At 35.9% G+C, this 16,186-nt stretch overlaps 1 protein-coding gene across 2 annotated transcripts in view; it reads left to right on the top strand.

Moving 5' to 3' along the window:
- LOC150108663 (nuclear factor 1 A-type-like) overlaps positions 1–16,186 on the top strand; it is a 299,832-nt gene that overhangs the window by 187,368 nt on the left and 96,278 nt on the right. The window lies entirely within an intron of this gene.

The raw sequence follows: 16,186 nt of genomic DNA, 5'->3' as shown, positions 1-16,186 counted from the left end.
ACGTTGCAAGCAAAATAATGCAGAATCCGACATTTGATATAGGAAAAATTACAGAAAATCTTGATTATGTTATACAAGAATTAAATACTTGCCGAACAGACCAATATTTTGAAAATATTATTAGAACTATAAAAGAAGTAAATGATCTTAATATTGATCCTATTTTTCCAGGCATTCGCAAAAGAACAAAAACAAAAATGTTTGGTTACAAAGCATCATATGAGGCAACGCATGATCCTAAACAAAAATGAATTAATTTATTTTAATTTATTAAAATAAATTAATTAATTAAATAAATAAATATATTAATTAATTGATATGTTTAAATAAATTAATTAAATTATTTATTAAATTTATTAAAAATTTGCACTTAAAACTGAGCGACAATCAAGATTCCGAGAATCGCGATATTGATTTTATATTTATTTGAGGAATTAAAAACTTTGCAATGTTTTATTAAAAAAGAGTCATCTCCTCAGGATGTTTTAAATTATATATACGAAAATAAATTAACCGATAAAGTTTCCGAATACTGCGATTGTGATGCGTAATTTATTTAACATTACCAATATCCATAGCATCAGGGGAAAGAAGTTTTTCTAAACTGAAACTAATAAAAAATTATTTGCAGTCAACAATGTCTGGAGAGTGTCTAACGGATTTATCAATTGAAAATAATATTATGGATTCATTCGACATTAACGATATTATTAAAATTTTTGTCGCGGCTAAAGCAGGACGGATAAATATGTAAAATAAATCTATATTTATACTAATTGTTATATAGTTAAAAGCATATCTCCAAATTATCTTTGTTATGTAATATTTCTTTTTATATTATATTATGGGTATATATTATGTTAAAGATACCAAGCAATTTTATAAGCTAGTAGGTTTTTTAATCCTTTTTCCCAAGTAAGCAAACAGACAAGTAAGTCAAGCTATTGCGTGCAGCAGCAAACTTGACCTGCTTGTCTGTTTGCTTACTTGGGAAAAAGGATTAAAAAACCTAGCTTATAAAATTACTTGATATCTTTAACATAAAAGTAATTTTTGTTTATATATATATATATTCTGTTGTATTTATATATTAAGGAATAAACATTTTTGAAAATTTTTATTATTAAAAATTCCTTATTAATGAATTTCAGTGATTACAATGTTCTACTACTGTTAAATAAAATTTATTTTTTATGTATGCATATAAATTGTTTTGTACTTTTAACAAAGTAAAATTTTTCATGGAAACTTATTTTATGGGGGTGCTGAAAAAGGTTTTGCACAAGGGTGCCTCCTACCCATGCCGTGGCACTGCTTCCACATCTTCTTATAGGTCTCTTGCTTAATATGGTTGCACATCCTGTTTGTTCTTTGAACTATAGGAACACGTTCAGTAGCTGATAACACGAGGCTGAAGATAGTATTTTCCTGCATTTGGCATGATATCCATTTTTGTACTTCAGCATGTAACCTATCTAAAGTAGAACATCCGTATAATTAACTGATTTCCAAGACAGTATGACACAATCATTAAGACCTTTTCCGATGTTATGATCAAATCTACACTCTTTGACCTTGAGTTACTTCTTTCACATGCTGCTTAAGAAAGTTGTCTCATAATAACTCGATAAATTCTCTTCAAATCACTGAGAAGAATTTCTTAAGCTGTTGATTGTTGTTAATATTGATTGGGTAGCAGAGAAATCATGAGATTTCTCTTCTTCCCAATCAATGTTGGGATAATTTAAGTCACCCATAATAATTACTCTTTTTAGTATCCATCAAATAATTTGGCAATTTATTTCATCATCCCCAGCAGCTGTGAACCACTAGGTCTATTACAACATCCCACAACGTATTCATTAATGCAATGAACTCAAGGCCTTTGTTCCTGATGCTCCTGGCATTTGTGTATAGATATAGCACATCACCTCCTGGCTTTTTTGCATGCTTACATCTACAGTCTGCTTCATCCTATTTGGAACTTTCTCTTTTCCATCTCCAGCACACGCAGAAAGTCTGAACTCAAAGTGTACATTTAAACCCCTTCATCGGATTCATAATTGTGCTCAATGACATTCCTATGATTGTCACATTTGCATAACTGTGCTGAACTTAAATACATTCTAACCATTCCTTACATGAAGATCTGGTTTCCTTGACTCTCTGCATTAGGTCTCAACCCAATAAATAAGTTCAATAAGCTCTTGATGCCAAACCCATTTAAGTGCACTCCGTCCCTCTTATACAAGTATTAACTACCTTTTATCATTTCATATGATAACACAAGGAAAGGAGTGAATAATATTTATTCAAAGACCATATATTTTGACTTGAAAATTACAGGCCATCATCAGTGGCAAATTGTAGTTTAATAATAAGAATGCAAATAAGGTATTTATTTGAAACAATGAGGATGGTGTGATGTTATACACAAATCAACACAAAGGCATAACTGAGGAGATGTATTATAGTTATTCATTAAATATATTATTAATCAGAAATTTAATGATGTGTAATTAAAATAAGACTCCAATATCTTTGATAGTGAGAGGCAGTCGTTCCGATTCAAGTTCGAACAATAAAGTAGGGCTTCGCCACTTTCTTGAAATAAATGTTTGAATTTATAGTGACAGTGTTGGAGTAAGAATGTTTCAGACCACAGGATATTGTGTTCTGTATATATTCTGTTTTGTAATGCCAGATTTCCCTTTATCGAACTCAGCTGTAACATTATTATATTACTATTTTGTATTAGTGATATATGACTTGTGTTCTTGAATTCTTTTTTCCACTGAGTGATTAGCTGTCCAAAATACGAAAGGTGACAGTTGCGAGGAACTACTTGGTTGATGCTAGGAAGAACAAGAACAGGAACATGGGTTTACAGTGATACCACATGGAAGCCTAATCAGTAAACTGGAGCAGATGGGGATAGATATAGGGTTGGTGAGATGGATAGGAGGGTGGTTGAAGGAGAGATACCAGAGAGTGGTTTATGCAGGAGTGGAGTCTAAAAGAAAGCTTGTGACTAGTGGTGTGCCACAGGGCTCTGTTCTTGGACCACTGCTTTTCAATTTGTTCATCAATGATATAGGAAAGGATTTGAGAGGAAGTGTTCACTTGTTTGCTGATGATGCAAAGTTGGGTAGAGCAATTGTGAGTGCACAGGATGTCAAAATGTTACAGGATGATTTGGATAGTTTGGAGGACTGGGCTAGGAAAAATGGATGTCAATTTAATGTGGCAAAGTGTAAGGTTATGCACTTTGGGGGTGAAAAGAATAGCAGCAGTATATCGCATTGGTGGAACCGTACTCCAGGAGATTGATGAGGCCAGTGATTTGGGAGTGTTGGTGGATAGGGAATTGAAGTTTAGGGGGCACATTGCAAAAGTGACTAAATCAGCTCATCAAATCACTTGGCTTCTGAAAAATACTTTAACATGCAAAGACAAACAAGTTGTTGTTCCTCTGTATCGAGCCTTGATAAAACCCCATCTGGCCTACCGTGCCCAGTTATGGGCACCAGGGTTTCTTCGTGATGGGGAGGAAGTGGAGAGGATCCAGAGACGAGTGACCAAGATGATAGAAGGTCTGTGGAATGAACCTTATGAGAATAGGTTGAAGATTTGTGGGTTGCAGAGATTGGACGATAGGCGAAGGAGGGGTGATATGATTGAGACATTCAAATTACTGAAGGGTTTCTATAAGATTGATCCAGAAGATATTTTTGAAAATATGACTGGTGGTGGGAGGACTAGGGGGCCATGCATGGAAGCTGGGCAAGAGTGTGGTTGACAAGGGAGTTAGAGCTAGGTTTTTTACTTGGAGAGTGGTGAATGAGTGGAATAAGCTTCCAGAGTCTGTTGTGGGTGCTACGACCGTGAATGAGTTCAAGGCAAGGTATGATAGATACTGTGTCAATGTCGAATAGTTGTTCTTGACATGATGTTAGGGCCTCCCTCGATGAGTCTGTCGACTCCTTGGAGTTGCCCGGAACAATAATAATAATAATAATAATAAAAGATGGGAACCATGATGATAGTTTGTTGGCTGCAATAATGTAGACACTAGATTGTACTTCTTAAGAATCCTAGAAATTGATTCTGAGATGTCAGAAATGTTTGGATATGGACTGTACTTACTATTTTCTTTTGAGCTAGGAATCATAAAGACATGGTCTGTTCTGAGAAGCCATCGAGTTTCATATGTTGATTGATGTTTAAAAGTTTTATTTTAAGAGAATCTTATTTTAATTACACATCATTCAAGTTTTAATTAATGATACAGTTAATTGATAACTCATAATACATCTCTTCAGTTATACCTTTATGTTGTTTCATGTATAACATCATGCCATATTCACTGTTTCAAATTAATCCATTATTTGCATTCTACTTTGTATGAAACTACTGTTTGCCACTGGTGATGGCCTGTAAATTTCAAGTCAAAATATGTAGCCTTTGAATAAATATTTTTCACTCCTTTCCTTGTGTTATCATGTAAATTGATAAAAGAAATCATATGGCATAGATACCTCTAAAAGATCAGTTAAGTCTTTTCTGCTATCAAACTTGTTCCATTCAGCCTGTGCATTGAATTATTTACTATCAGAGCCCTCTTCTTAACTCAGTACTTTGGTAATAAGCTAACAATTTTCACTCTCACTTTTCTTTCTCGCTTCTACCAACAATCCTTTCATTTCAATATATCATTTTAAAGAAAAAAAAATTATTATTATTAAGAGAGTATTACTTACTACATGCATCACCTCTCATACTTATTCTTGAATTCATTCACACTGCTTGCAGACACAACATTCAATAGCAGTCCATTCCACTCTATGAGAGAAAAATTTAGATCTCATCCCCTTTTTAGCAGCATTCATTCTCAGCTTTCAAGGATGCCCTCTTATCCTTTACCCACCTTCCATAAAACAAAAAATTCTATCTGAAATCCTGTATGAACCTTTCAGAAGTTTGTAAGTCTCAATCATATCACCCTTCTTTTTCCTGTTTGCTAATGTCTGCAGTGTACAAATTCACAGTCTGTCTTAATAATCAGTATTCCACAATCTTGATATCATTTTTAACTTTCCTTTGCACTCTCTCTCTCTCCACTATATCAGAATCACATTGGAAATCAGGATACCAGACCTGTGCACAGTACTCCAAGTGAGGTTTCATCAAGGGCTTGTGAAGAGGCAAAATGACATCCTTATCGTTACATGTTAAAGTTCATTTTGGCATTTAAATATCTTTTGAGTTGTATTTGCAAACTTCAACTTGCTATCTATTTACACTCCAAGATCACTAGCTTGATCATTTTCTTCTAGCATAATCCCACCAATATAATATGACACTGGATATCTAATCATGCCCAAGTGCATGGACTTTACATTTACTGACATCCATTTTCCCATGCCCACATTTTCAGCCTATTCAAATCATTCTGCACAGCAACAGGATTCCTGATTATCTTACCTATCTTTGCATCAGCAGCAAATAGCTAGAATTGACAAGCTGTATGTGCTTGTCTTCTTCATCCAGAGAAGTGATAGTAGTGAAATCAATGTTGCATACACCAGGATGATAGCTTTTAGAAAAATGGGCACTTGTTACTTGAACAACTTCTGCATCTGTCACCCTCACACCATCTGCATTCAGTAGAGTTATTCTTTCATATTAAGAATAACTCATATTAATATTACAAAATATGTAAGAAAGTTTTTAAAATAATCAAAGTTGAGCAGCTCTTAGAGGTGAAGTGTAGACTGAAATATGCAAATACTATAGGAATAAAAAAATGAAAGAATTTGAAAACAGTAACTGAACCTTGAATTCCCAGTAAAATCTGAAGAAGATATTGTCACATGAAGGTGTTTTCACGAATAATAAAATCAGAACTTTATGGTGAACCCAAGAGATTTAAGAGGTAGTCCTGAAAAGGAAGAAATCATATAGAAAGTTTCTGGCAAGAAGTCAGCAGATGCTCTGAGAAAATCTAAGAAACTTAGTTGGCAAAAGTATTTAAACATAAATCATGGAAAGATTTTGTTAGAATGTTAAGTAAAGATAAATATCATGATGGTAACAAAATATTCTTGAGATTATTGAAATAGTTTGGTGAGAATGGAATTACGTATATATACTATAAAAGTAGTCAGGATTGATAAATGTGACTTAATAATGGAAAATAAAGGTATTCTGGATGTCTAGAGTAATCGTTTTTTTTTTATATATCACTCCTACATATGAGTGGTCGCAAGGTTTATTTCAGATAAATGCCGCACATTTATCTGAATAAATTTATAAGAATAACATTACACTTTGCTCTTTAACCTGGTTCCTTAGAACCAGGTCAGCTTTAAGTGTTGTTGCAATATTGCCATGAGCACAGATGGACAAAAAGTTGTTGTGCCAACAGCTATTGTGAGTGACCAGAAAGCAAATTAGAAAGCATTAGATTTAGTTCTGTTCATGACAGATATGAAGTGTTGTAGGCTGTGAATGAAAATAGAGTTTTTGTTTTGAGTCACTTATGATAAGCTATTTTTATTACAACCCTGGCATACTTTTTCAATTCATGGCCTGGATGTTGTGTGGGAATTTTGAAGAGAGTGGGAATCAAAGGCCCTCATTTCAGTATCGTTAATTTCTCTAATCATGACGAGGGTGAGAATAACTTAAGTTAGGATATTCCATTAGAGACTAAACTTAGATGAGATTGGGCTTAATTACCAAGAGGAACAGTCACCTCATTGTGTACCTGGAAGGAGAACTGGTTAAGTAAAGATCCATTGTTTTTATACATAATATTGGAAAAGATTGTCAGGAATTCGGTTGGAGATGAACAGTTTGATTTAAGTCCTCGCTTACAGTATTTACCTCAACTTCTCTTCCAGATTGATCATTTGAAATTGGGAAATTGGAGCTATTTGTAGTTGTGGACATTAGTCATCAACGAAGATAACTTCACTGTTAAGGTTGTTGCATTGCAGGAAATCAAAGAGGCCAGAACAATTTTCAGAATTGTGGAAGCGATAGAAACTGCAGATGAATGATACATAATGAGGCAAGAAACTCTTAAGCCACAGAAGCTCTAAAAGAGAAGATTCAAGATTAGGCATCCTCTAGCAAGGAATATCGAACTGTACAAAAGTACTGGTATCACCATTTAGTGAAAGGAATCATACAGGGTATCATTCTTGAAGCAAACTCTCACTCCTCCTCCTTCAGAGCAAGGATAAGGCCTTGTTTGTTTTCTGGAAGGGAATTTAATCAGTGATGCATTTCCTCATTACATCCCAAACGTATTCTATGTGGTTGTGATCTGGGGAGCATGCTGGCCACTCAGTTTGATTGATATCCTCGATCTTCCAGAAGTATGTCCACTGCTCGTGTACAATGTGGTGTGGCATTGTCATCCATAAAAATGAATTTTTCACCTACAGCACCATGGAATAATCAAACTTGACTCTGAAGAACTTTGTTCCAATATTGTTCACCAGTCTTAGTCTCTTTTTTTCCAGTACTTGTAGCTTGGTGCATCTATTAAGCATAATGCCTTCCCACACCATGACCTCAGCACTGCCATATCTATTCCTTTCAAGAACATTCTTGCGATGGCAAGCAGTACTACTTTTACACCAGATCAGGTGTCGTCTAGAATCAAAGAAAAAACTAAAATGACTCTCCCCTATAAAGAGTACATTAGCCCATTGGTGTCTTGTACAATTTTTATGGATTTTTTATAACATCCTAACATGCTCTGTGATGAGCTGTGGAAAAAGGGATGCAGACTACAGGCCTCAGCATGTAGGTCTACTTGTTGCAGACATCTTGCCATAGTTTCTCCAGATATCTGCATATTGTGCATGAATAGAGTCAACTTTCAAGCTGATCTGCTGTTTCCATCGAGTACCTTTTTGCTGTTCTTCTTCTTTTCAGCCATTTTCTGTCCACTGCTGAACGAAGGCCTCCTCCAGTTCTTTCCACCTTTCTCTGTCCTTGGCAATGGTTGACCAATTTTTGGTTGAGAATAGTTTCGCCAGATATCTGCATATTGTGCACGAATAGAGTCGACTTTCAAGTTGACCTGCCGTGGACCGTTGAGTACCTTTTTTCTGTTCTTCTTTTCAGCCATTTTCTGTCCACTGCTGAACGAAGGCTTCCTCCAGTTCTTTCCGCCTTTCTCTGTTCTTGGCAATAGTTGACCAATTTTGACAGTTCATCACTCCACCTTCTTTTAGGACGTCCTCGACCTCGTTTCCCTTCTTTTGTGCTGTTATAACCAAAAATCTGTCTTCACGCTCCATAGTGAGCAAGGGCAACCTCTTAGCAAATATCTGGAACATATTCTATTGGTTTGAAACACTGCCCAGAGCCCAGGTACAATGCTATATGAGATTCTAAACTTTCTGGCAATATCAGTAATTCTGCAGCCTTCTAAGCTTTCTAACAATTCTTCCATGTGTGAAATCATCTAGATGATGTGTTTGAGACATTACAAGACACCCAAGTTTGCAAACTTTATTCATTCACGAAAAGAGCTTCCTTCAAACACAATTAACTTAGTGCTGCCTTTTGCCTTTTATCCTGTTCAGTTCTACAATTTGTATAACTGACAAAATTTTGTCAAAATTTGTATAACTGATAATTCGAAAATTTGAATGTGTACCCACTTTCTACTCAAAATCATCAGTTATACAAATTGCCACGAGCTGATTCATCTGAATTTCTGTTTGTAATCTTCAAAAATAGTGTTCATCCTTAGGTTATGGACACCAGCGTAGAAATGAATAATATAGCAGGAAGCCCGTTGAATATATTTATGTGGGATAGGAGAAAATTTAATCAAACTGCTAAACTAGCAGTATACACTTAGTATCTAAAGCAGTTTTAGCTTATAAAGCTGAGCATTGGGTTAGAACAATGTTCTCAACATTTTTTGGATCATGACTCGCCTCAACGTTTCAAAGATTTTGATGCCCCCCAGCATAATAGTCAGCCAAGTTCTGAAAAAGTAAATATAAATATGTACATGTACATTTCTAATTGCCCCTTAAAATATTCAAACCTCTCTTGTGGGGTGTGGGCCCCACATTGAGAAACACTGGGTTAGAATAAAATTGTTTGGGAGACTAGAGACTGCAGACATGATAGGTCTGAGAAAAATTAGGTGGAAGTGAACAGATAGTATCAGTGGGCAAATTATTTAGAAATGAAGATATAAGAAGGAAACCTAATATTGTTAGCATTGATAGTGTGAACAGAGCTAATTTAAGATGGTATGGTTACTGAAACAGAATTGAATTGGAAAATTTGGCACAACAGGTGTCTGATGCCCGTGTGGGGACACCTGTAACCCCCATCGAGCACATCCCCTGGTGGCGGATCGGGGAATGCTCGTCATAGGTTACTATGAAGGGTAGGAGGGAAATAAAATACCTCCCGCGGACCAACAGGATAGCACTTCCCTCATAGGCCGGTCTGGGGGCCTCGAAGGTGGCAGCCCCACCACCAGACTCGGGTGCTGAAGGCTAATCCCCTGCACACCTTAAAATTTCACTCATTAAAAGAAATAACAAAGAGATAGCCGAACTGCCTAAATGGTTAACGACAAAGCGAGGAAAAAGGTACATGAGATATGGAACATTAAAAGTCTACATGGAAAAGAAAACGAATTAATTGATGAATTTAAAAAATCAAGATTGGATTTGCTAGCAGTCACAGAAACAAAAAAGAAAGGTCAAGGTTGTCAGAAAATGAAAGATGGGTATATACTTTTCTATTCAAGTGTAAACCCAAGAGAATGGGGAAAACAAGGGGTAGCTTGCATAATTAAACCAGATCTCAAAGAATATATTACTAAATGGCAACTAATAAACAAAAGGTTGTTGACAATCACTATAGATTTTAAATCAGACAACCAAGTATTCACTGTAATTGTTGCATATGGCCCAAACGATAATGCCAATAAAGAAATTAAAGATGAATTCTTCGAACTCTTACAAAAAAACAATTGAAGAAGTTCAAGGGCATATCATACTACTAGGAGACCTTAATGGCTGGGTAGGGAATCAAGTAGATGAAGAAACGAAACAAGTGTTGGGATCACAAGGAGAAATAACCCGGAATAATAATGGAGAAAGAATAATAAATCTTTGCCTTACAAATAATTTAGTGATAGCGAATATTATGTTCAAGCATAAAGAAATCCATAAGTTTACCAGGGAAGAGCCCAATAGAAACGAAAAATCTATAATCGACTACGCCATCATAAGCAGATCGTACTGGAAGTATACAAAAAATGCAAGAGTCTACAGAGGTCCTGAAATAGGCAGTGACCACTACTTATTGGTATTGGAAACAATCCATAAAATAAAAGTTGAAAAATGTAGAAAAAGTAGCAAGGAAATAAATGTTAAGATAAAGAACTACAAACTAAAGAAAGAAGAAACAGCCATTGAGTATAAAAGTAAAATAGAAGAGAAGATGAAAGAAGTAGAAAATGAGATATATGAAGACCAAGATGTAGAAAACTTATGGTACAGGTTCAAAACACTTCTTCTAGAAACAAGCAAAGAAATTTGTGGTGTATCATTAAATAATAAACAGAAGAAACATAAAACACCCTGGTGGACTGAAGAGCTAAAAGAAGAAATTAAAAAGAAAAAGCAATTATGGAAGAGATATATAACATCAAAGCTGCAGGTTGATAGAGAACTATACAACAACCAAAGAAATAAAGTTAAAACCTTAGTGAAAGCAGAGAAAAGAAAATGCTGGGAAGACTTCGGACATACTTTAGAACAAAATTTTAAAGGAAACCAAAAACTCTTCTATAATGTTTTAAGAAGAATGAGGTCAGAGAAAGAATGCCCCATAAAGTTTATCAAAAATAAGGATGGAAAGTTACTCACAAATTCCGAAGACATCATGGAAAGATGGAAACAGTACTTTCAAGAATTATTGGAAGATGCAGGACATGGAAAAAATAGAACCCTAAGAGCAAGACACACAAGCAAAATAGAAGATCAGAGTGAAGAAATTCATGCAGATGAACTGTTAGCAGCAATAAATAAAATAAAACTGGGCAAATCAGCAGGCCATGACCAAATAACACCAGAAATGGTAAAGAATTTAGGAACGAAAGCCATAAAATTTCTTTTACACCTATTCAATGTTGTATGGAAAAAGAAAATTATTCCCAAAGACTGGGAAGTAGCTATAATAATCCCCATATTTAAGAAAGGAGACAACTGCAAATGTGAAAACCATAGAGGAATTTCGCTTTTAAGTGTTCCAGGAAAATTATATACCCGCATTTTAGAAGCGAGGCTTAGGAATCAAATAGAGGACATGCTGGATGAAATGCAATATGGCTTTCGAAAAAATAGAAGCACACAGGATCTTATCTTCAGTCTTAGACAAATATCAGAGAAAACATTGGAATATGGAAAAGAACTACATTAATGTTTTATAGATTTTGAAAAGGCCTTTGACCAAGTTCCCAGACACTTAATATGGCAAACATTAAAGAAAAACAAGATACAAGATAACTTAATAGCAGCCATACAAAGCCTCTACAAAAGTAATAGAAATTATGTAAGAACCTGTGATAATAGATCAAAAGAATTTGAAACAAATGTAGGAGTGAGGCAAGGCTGTATCCTCAGCCCTCTTCTCTTCATCGTAGTAATGGATGAAATTTTAAAGGCATGCCAAACAAAAACCAAAAAGTTCCACTTAGGATACAGGAAACTGAAAGAAACTAGGATTTCACATATGGATGAAATGCAATATGGCTTTGATGATGTAGTGATTGCAGATGATGTAGTGATTCTAGCAAATACAGCTGAAGATCTGCAGTACAATATCAACATTTGGCATGAAGAAACAAAGAAAAGGAATATGACCATAAATATAAATAAAACTAAAACAATGATCATATCTAGAAATCAACAAAAACACACAATAAAAATAGAGAATCACCAACTGGAACAAGTCCACTCCTTTAAATACTTGGGATTGTATATACAAGAAGATGGTAGACTAGACACGGAAATTAACAACAGGATAAGAGGGGGAACAAAGCTATTCTATGCAATGAAAGGCCCACTCCTAGATAAGAAAGAAGTCACCCAAAATACCAAAATGGCAGTGTACCGTTCAGTGTTTCTACCAACATTAACATACAGTTGTGAGTCTTGGTGTTTAACAACAGGAAACACAAATAAACTACAAACAATTGAAATGAAATATCTCAGGAAAGTGGCACAAAAAACAAGACTAGACCGAATAAGAAATCAAACCATAAGAGACAGCCTTCAAGTTGTACCTCTGAATCAATTCATAACACAAGCCCAAATGAGATGGTTTGGACATCTCAATCGAATGGAAGAAGGAAGAATAGCAAAAACTGTATACGAAAGCCAGAAAATAGGAAAAAGAAACATAGGCAGACCCAGGAAAGGTTGGCAAAAGGAAATTAAAGAAAAATTGGAAAAGAAGGGAATTAACTGGAAAGAAGCAAAACAACAAACCTTGGACAGGACGGCATGGAAATTCTCTTTGGCAAAATCTCGATGCTTAAAAGCATAAGAGATCATAGATGAAGAAGAAGAAGGTGTCTGATGTACAGATTGTAGATGACCCAGAGGAGGCTCAAGATCTAAGTGGATTGATGCATTAATAACATGTTAGAGGGCCAAAATGTAAGCTATGTGACAGTATTGGAGACTTGACAAATAACAATTAAGAGCTGCAGAGCAGGTGCCCTCCCTCGATGAGTCTTTGGACTCCCTGGAGGTGTCACATAATAATAATAAATTTATATATACCCACACTCCACATGATACATTGTCCCAGCTCTGTGTCTCTTGCTGTGAACACACCCATGTAGCATTGTGCATATTTTCACGTTTTTGGTGTTTATTCTAAATATTATTCACAATGGCTGGTGGTAAACGTGCCCTTGAATCAAAACATGAACCATCTCACAAATGTACTCAATCGATCTAGAGATGAAATTACAGATAATAAAGAAATATGAAGGTGAACCAACCTTATCAGGTATAGCACGTGAACTGTCTTGCAGTATCGACAGTAGATACCATAGTCAAGGATGCCTTATATATTAAAAAACACGTTAAAGGACAAACAAGCATGAAAGCAACCATAATACCAAAAAAAACATGAAGGCGTATTAACAGATATGGAAAAATTTCTTACATTATAACTATAGAATAACACTTATGCCACAGTAAATAACTTTTTTATTATGTAAATATTTCATCTTATGTCTCATAAGACATCATCAATACAATGATTGAACAACAATAGGAATTGAATTCAAAAAACAGAAGTGTGCATTCTTAAATCGGAATCTCTCAGTGTATACAGTCGTGTTCATCGATTAAACCTAACAGGCTGAAATTAAAACTAATTAAATTATTAATTATATGAAGAGCCAAAGGCTTCAATTTGGCAACATAAACTTATTTAAGTTAAGGGATATGACATCCCATATTGTTTCTTAGTCAAATAAGAAACTCAGAGTTTCATGCCAAATATAGTAAATATATAAAGTTCGGCAAGTCCAAGCGTGAGCAAATACCTGGGTAGTGTTACAACTGACCCTTTAAGGAGTGCAACACTGAGGCAACTCATGGTAAGGGTGGGGCAAGCTCCGATTACTATTCTTGATATTTCCCCATAATGTGAAACCCAGCTCCTAGAAGCTGTATTATTGTTCTACATTATGAGTGAGAGAAGGTCTCTACCCAGAGACCGGTTTCAACCTTTATTGAGGTCTCATCAGTGAGTAGGTAGACCTAGAAATACCAAGTATACAAATACCAAAACTAATTAAATTAAATTAAAATATAACAGATAAATTTATTTAATACAGTTGAGGATAACAATTTCCCAAACTTTTGGAATAGTTAGACTATTCCAATAGAGTTACATCTTGTGTGCTCTGGATGCTAAAGATTTTTTGATGCCATATTTTTGAGATGGGTGGTGAGCTGATGTATTGTGGATATAATGACCTGACAAAGTTGGTTTCGGTAGACAGAAATGGAAATGGATCCATCTTGCTTACATTGTATGTTTGCGTCAAGAAAGAAAATACCTTTCGATGATTCTTTTTCTAATGTGAACTCGGTACAAGGATGTAGGATGTTGATTTTTTGTAGAAATACGTAGAGTTCTGGTTCTGTGTGACTCCAAACTGCAAAGATGTCATCAACGTACCATAACCAAATTGTTGGTTTTGGGTTAAGAGCAAAAATTCTTTCTTCTAGGTGTTCAAGAAAAAAGTTGGCTAAGTTAGGTGATAAGGGTAAGCCCATTGCTATTCCTTCCTCTTGTTTATATATTTTATCTTTCATTCCTGTACGTGTTGAATGTTGTAAGGATACCTCTTGAGGATGATCCTGAGTGATCGCCACACAGTCCCGTACGAAATGCCAGTTCGTCTTGAAATTTCACGCGCACTGCATTCCCCATGTGCGGAAGCTGCCGATTGTGTGTTGGTCTCATGTTCGACCTCGTGCACAACTGCAATAGTTTTTTTTGAATCTCCCGCTTCTTGCATGTGCTTCCAAACTGCCAGTGTCCTCAAACCTTTTCATCATAGCTATCAGTGAGGGACAAAACATCGACCCCTTTCCACTTCTAATACCCCGCATCGAACGATAGGTGCGCAAAGCCACGCTTGCACATTCGGAGTTCTGATAATACAGCTTAACTAAAAGTGCTTTATCTCATAACGATAACATGCCTCACCTTGGCAGAATGTTTAACTTTAGTAATAAATGTTAAATGCTGAAAGTTTAACTTCAGTATTCACTACATCTGAAATTTACGTACCTCATGGTTTAAATAGTGACAGGTAGCAGCTCCGTTACCGCCACAGCGCCACCTGTCGGTGACAAATGTAACTATTCTGGCAATGAATTTTTCATTATTAAAAAAATTCCCATGTCTTTCTGTCCATTTCTGCTGTGAAAACCGCATCGTGCTACTGTCTATATTTTTCGAATTATTGAATTTTTACTTTTTCTGTGACTTTTGGATCACCCAGTGTGTGTGTGTGTGTGTGTGTGTGTGTGTGTGTATATATATATATATATATATATACACACACACGCTGATAGGCCAATTCTCCTTTAATTCTGATGACTCGAATTTTGAAGACTTGAAAAGTGGGATGTTCCCCCCCTCCCGAGTTCTGGACTGATAGGCCGGTTCTCCTTGAATTTTGAAGACTCAAAAAGGTGGGTTCCGCTCCCCCTGACGCCTGCAGCTCCTTCAGCTTTTTTCAATAGTCACTACAGAGAATCCTTAAGGAGATGGGTATCTTTTCATACATCATTCAGGTGAGTCAGTGCTTAACATCAATGGATTACACTGCATGGTAGGAATACTACATGTGTGCTGTCCAATGTCTATGAAGATCCATTCTTCCTCCATAATGTCTGGTTCTCAGATGAAGCACATTTCCATTTAAGTGGTCATGTAAACAGATTCACCTACAGGTTTCTTGGTTTCTCAAGACCTGAATTTGTCCAAGAGAAACCTCTTCACAGCAAGAGGGTCACCACATGGTGTGCGCTTTCCTGCCATGGCATAATTGGGCCCTACGTTGTTGAAGAGGGGGGTGTAACCGTGACCTTGAATAGTGAATGCTACATCAAGAATGTGTTGATTCCATTCACCCAGGATGTGTCATACTAAAAAACATTCCATTTCATGCACAGGTATTCCAACAGGACAGAGCAACCTGTCACACATCACATGGTTCTCGAGCCTGTTTATCAGAGTACTTCTCCAGGAGTCTTATTTCAGAGCCCACAGAATTCTCATGCCCTTCACATTCTCCCGATCTCATATCACTTGATGTCTTTGTTTGAGGTATGTTGAAGGAATGGGTATTCCACAATGACCTGCCTTCAAACTTTGATGAACTAAGGGATGAAATTACACAATATGTCCAGCAGATGTCCCGACTTTTGTTCTCTAAGATGACAGAGAACTTTTGATTGTCTACAAGTCTGTCTTGAAAGAAAGGTTCTGCCCATTTCAAGCATAATTTACTGTCATTAATGCTTTATTCAACCAAGATTCTGCTTCTGCTGATAGTTGGGAGTGTACATATCATCATGTGTAAACATAT

This window comes from Typopeltis vanoorti, chromosome 3, assembly GCF_054136105.1.
Source record: "Typopeltis vanoorti isolate ZY-2024b chromosome 3, IOZ_Tvanoo_1.0, whole genome shotgun sequence".
Lineage (NCBI taxonomy): Eukaryota > Metazoa > Arthropoda > Arachnida > Uropygi > Thelyphonidae > Typopeltis > Typopeltis vanoorti.
The sequence above is the reverse complement of the archived record's forward strand: the minus strand, read 5'-3'. Positions and strand labels throughout refer to the sequence as shown.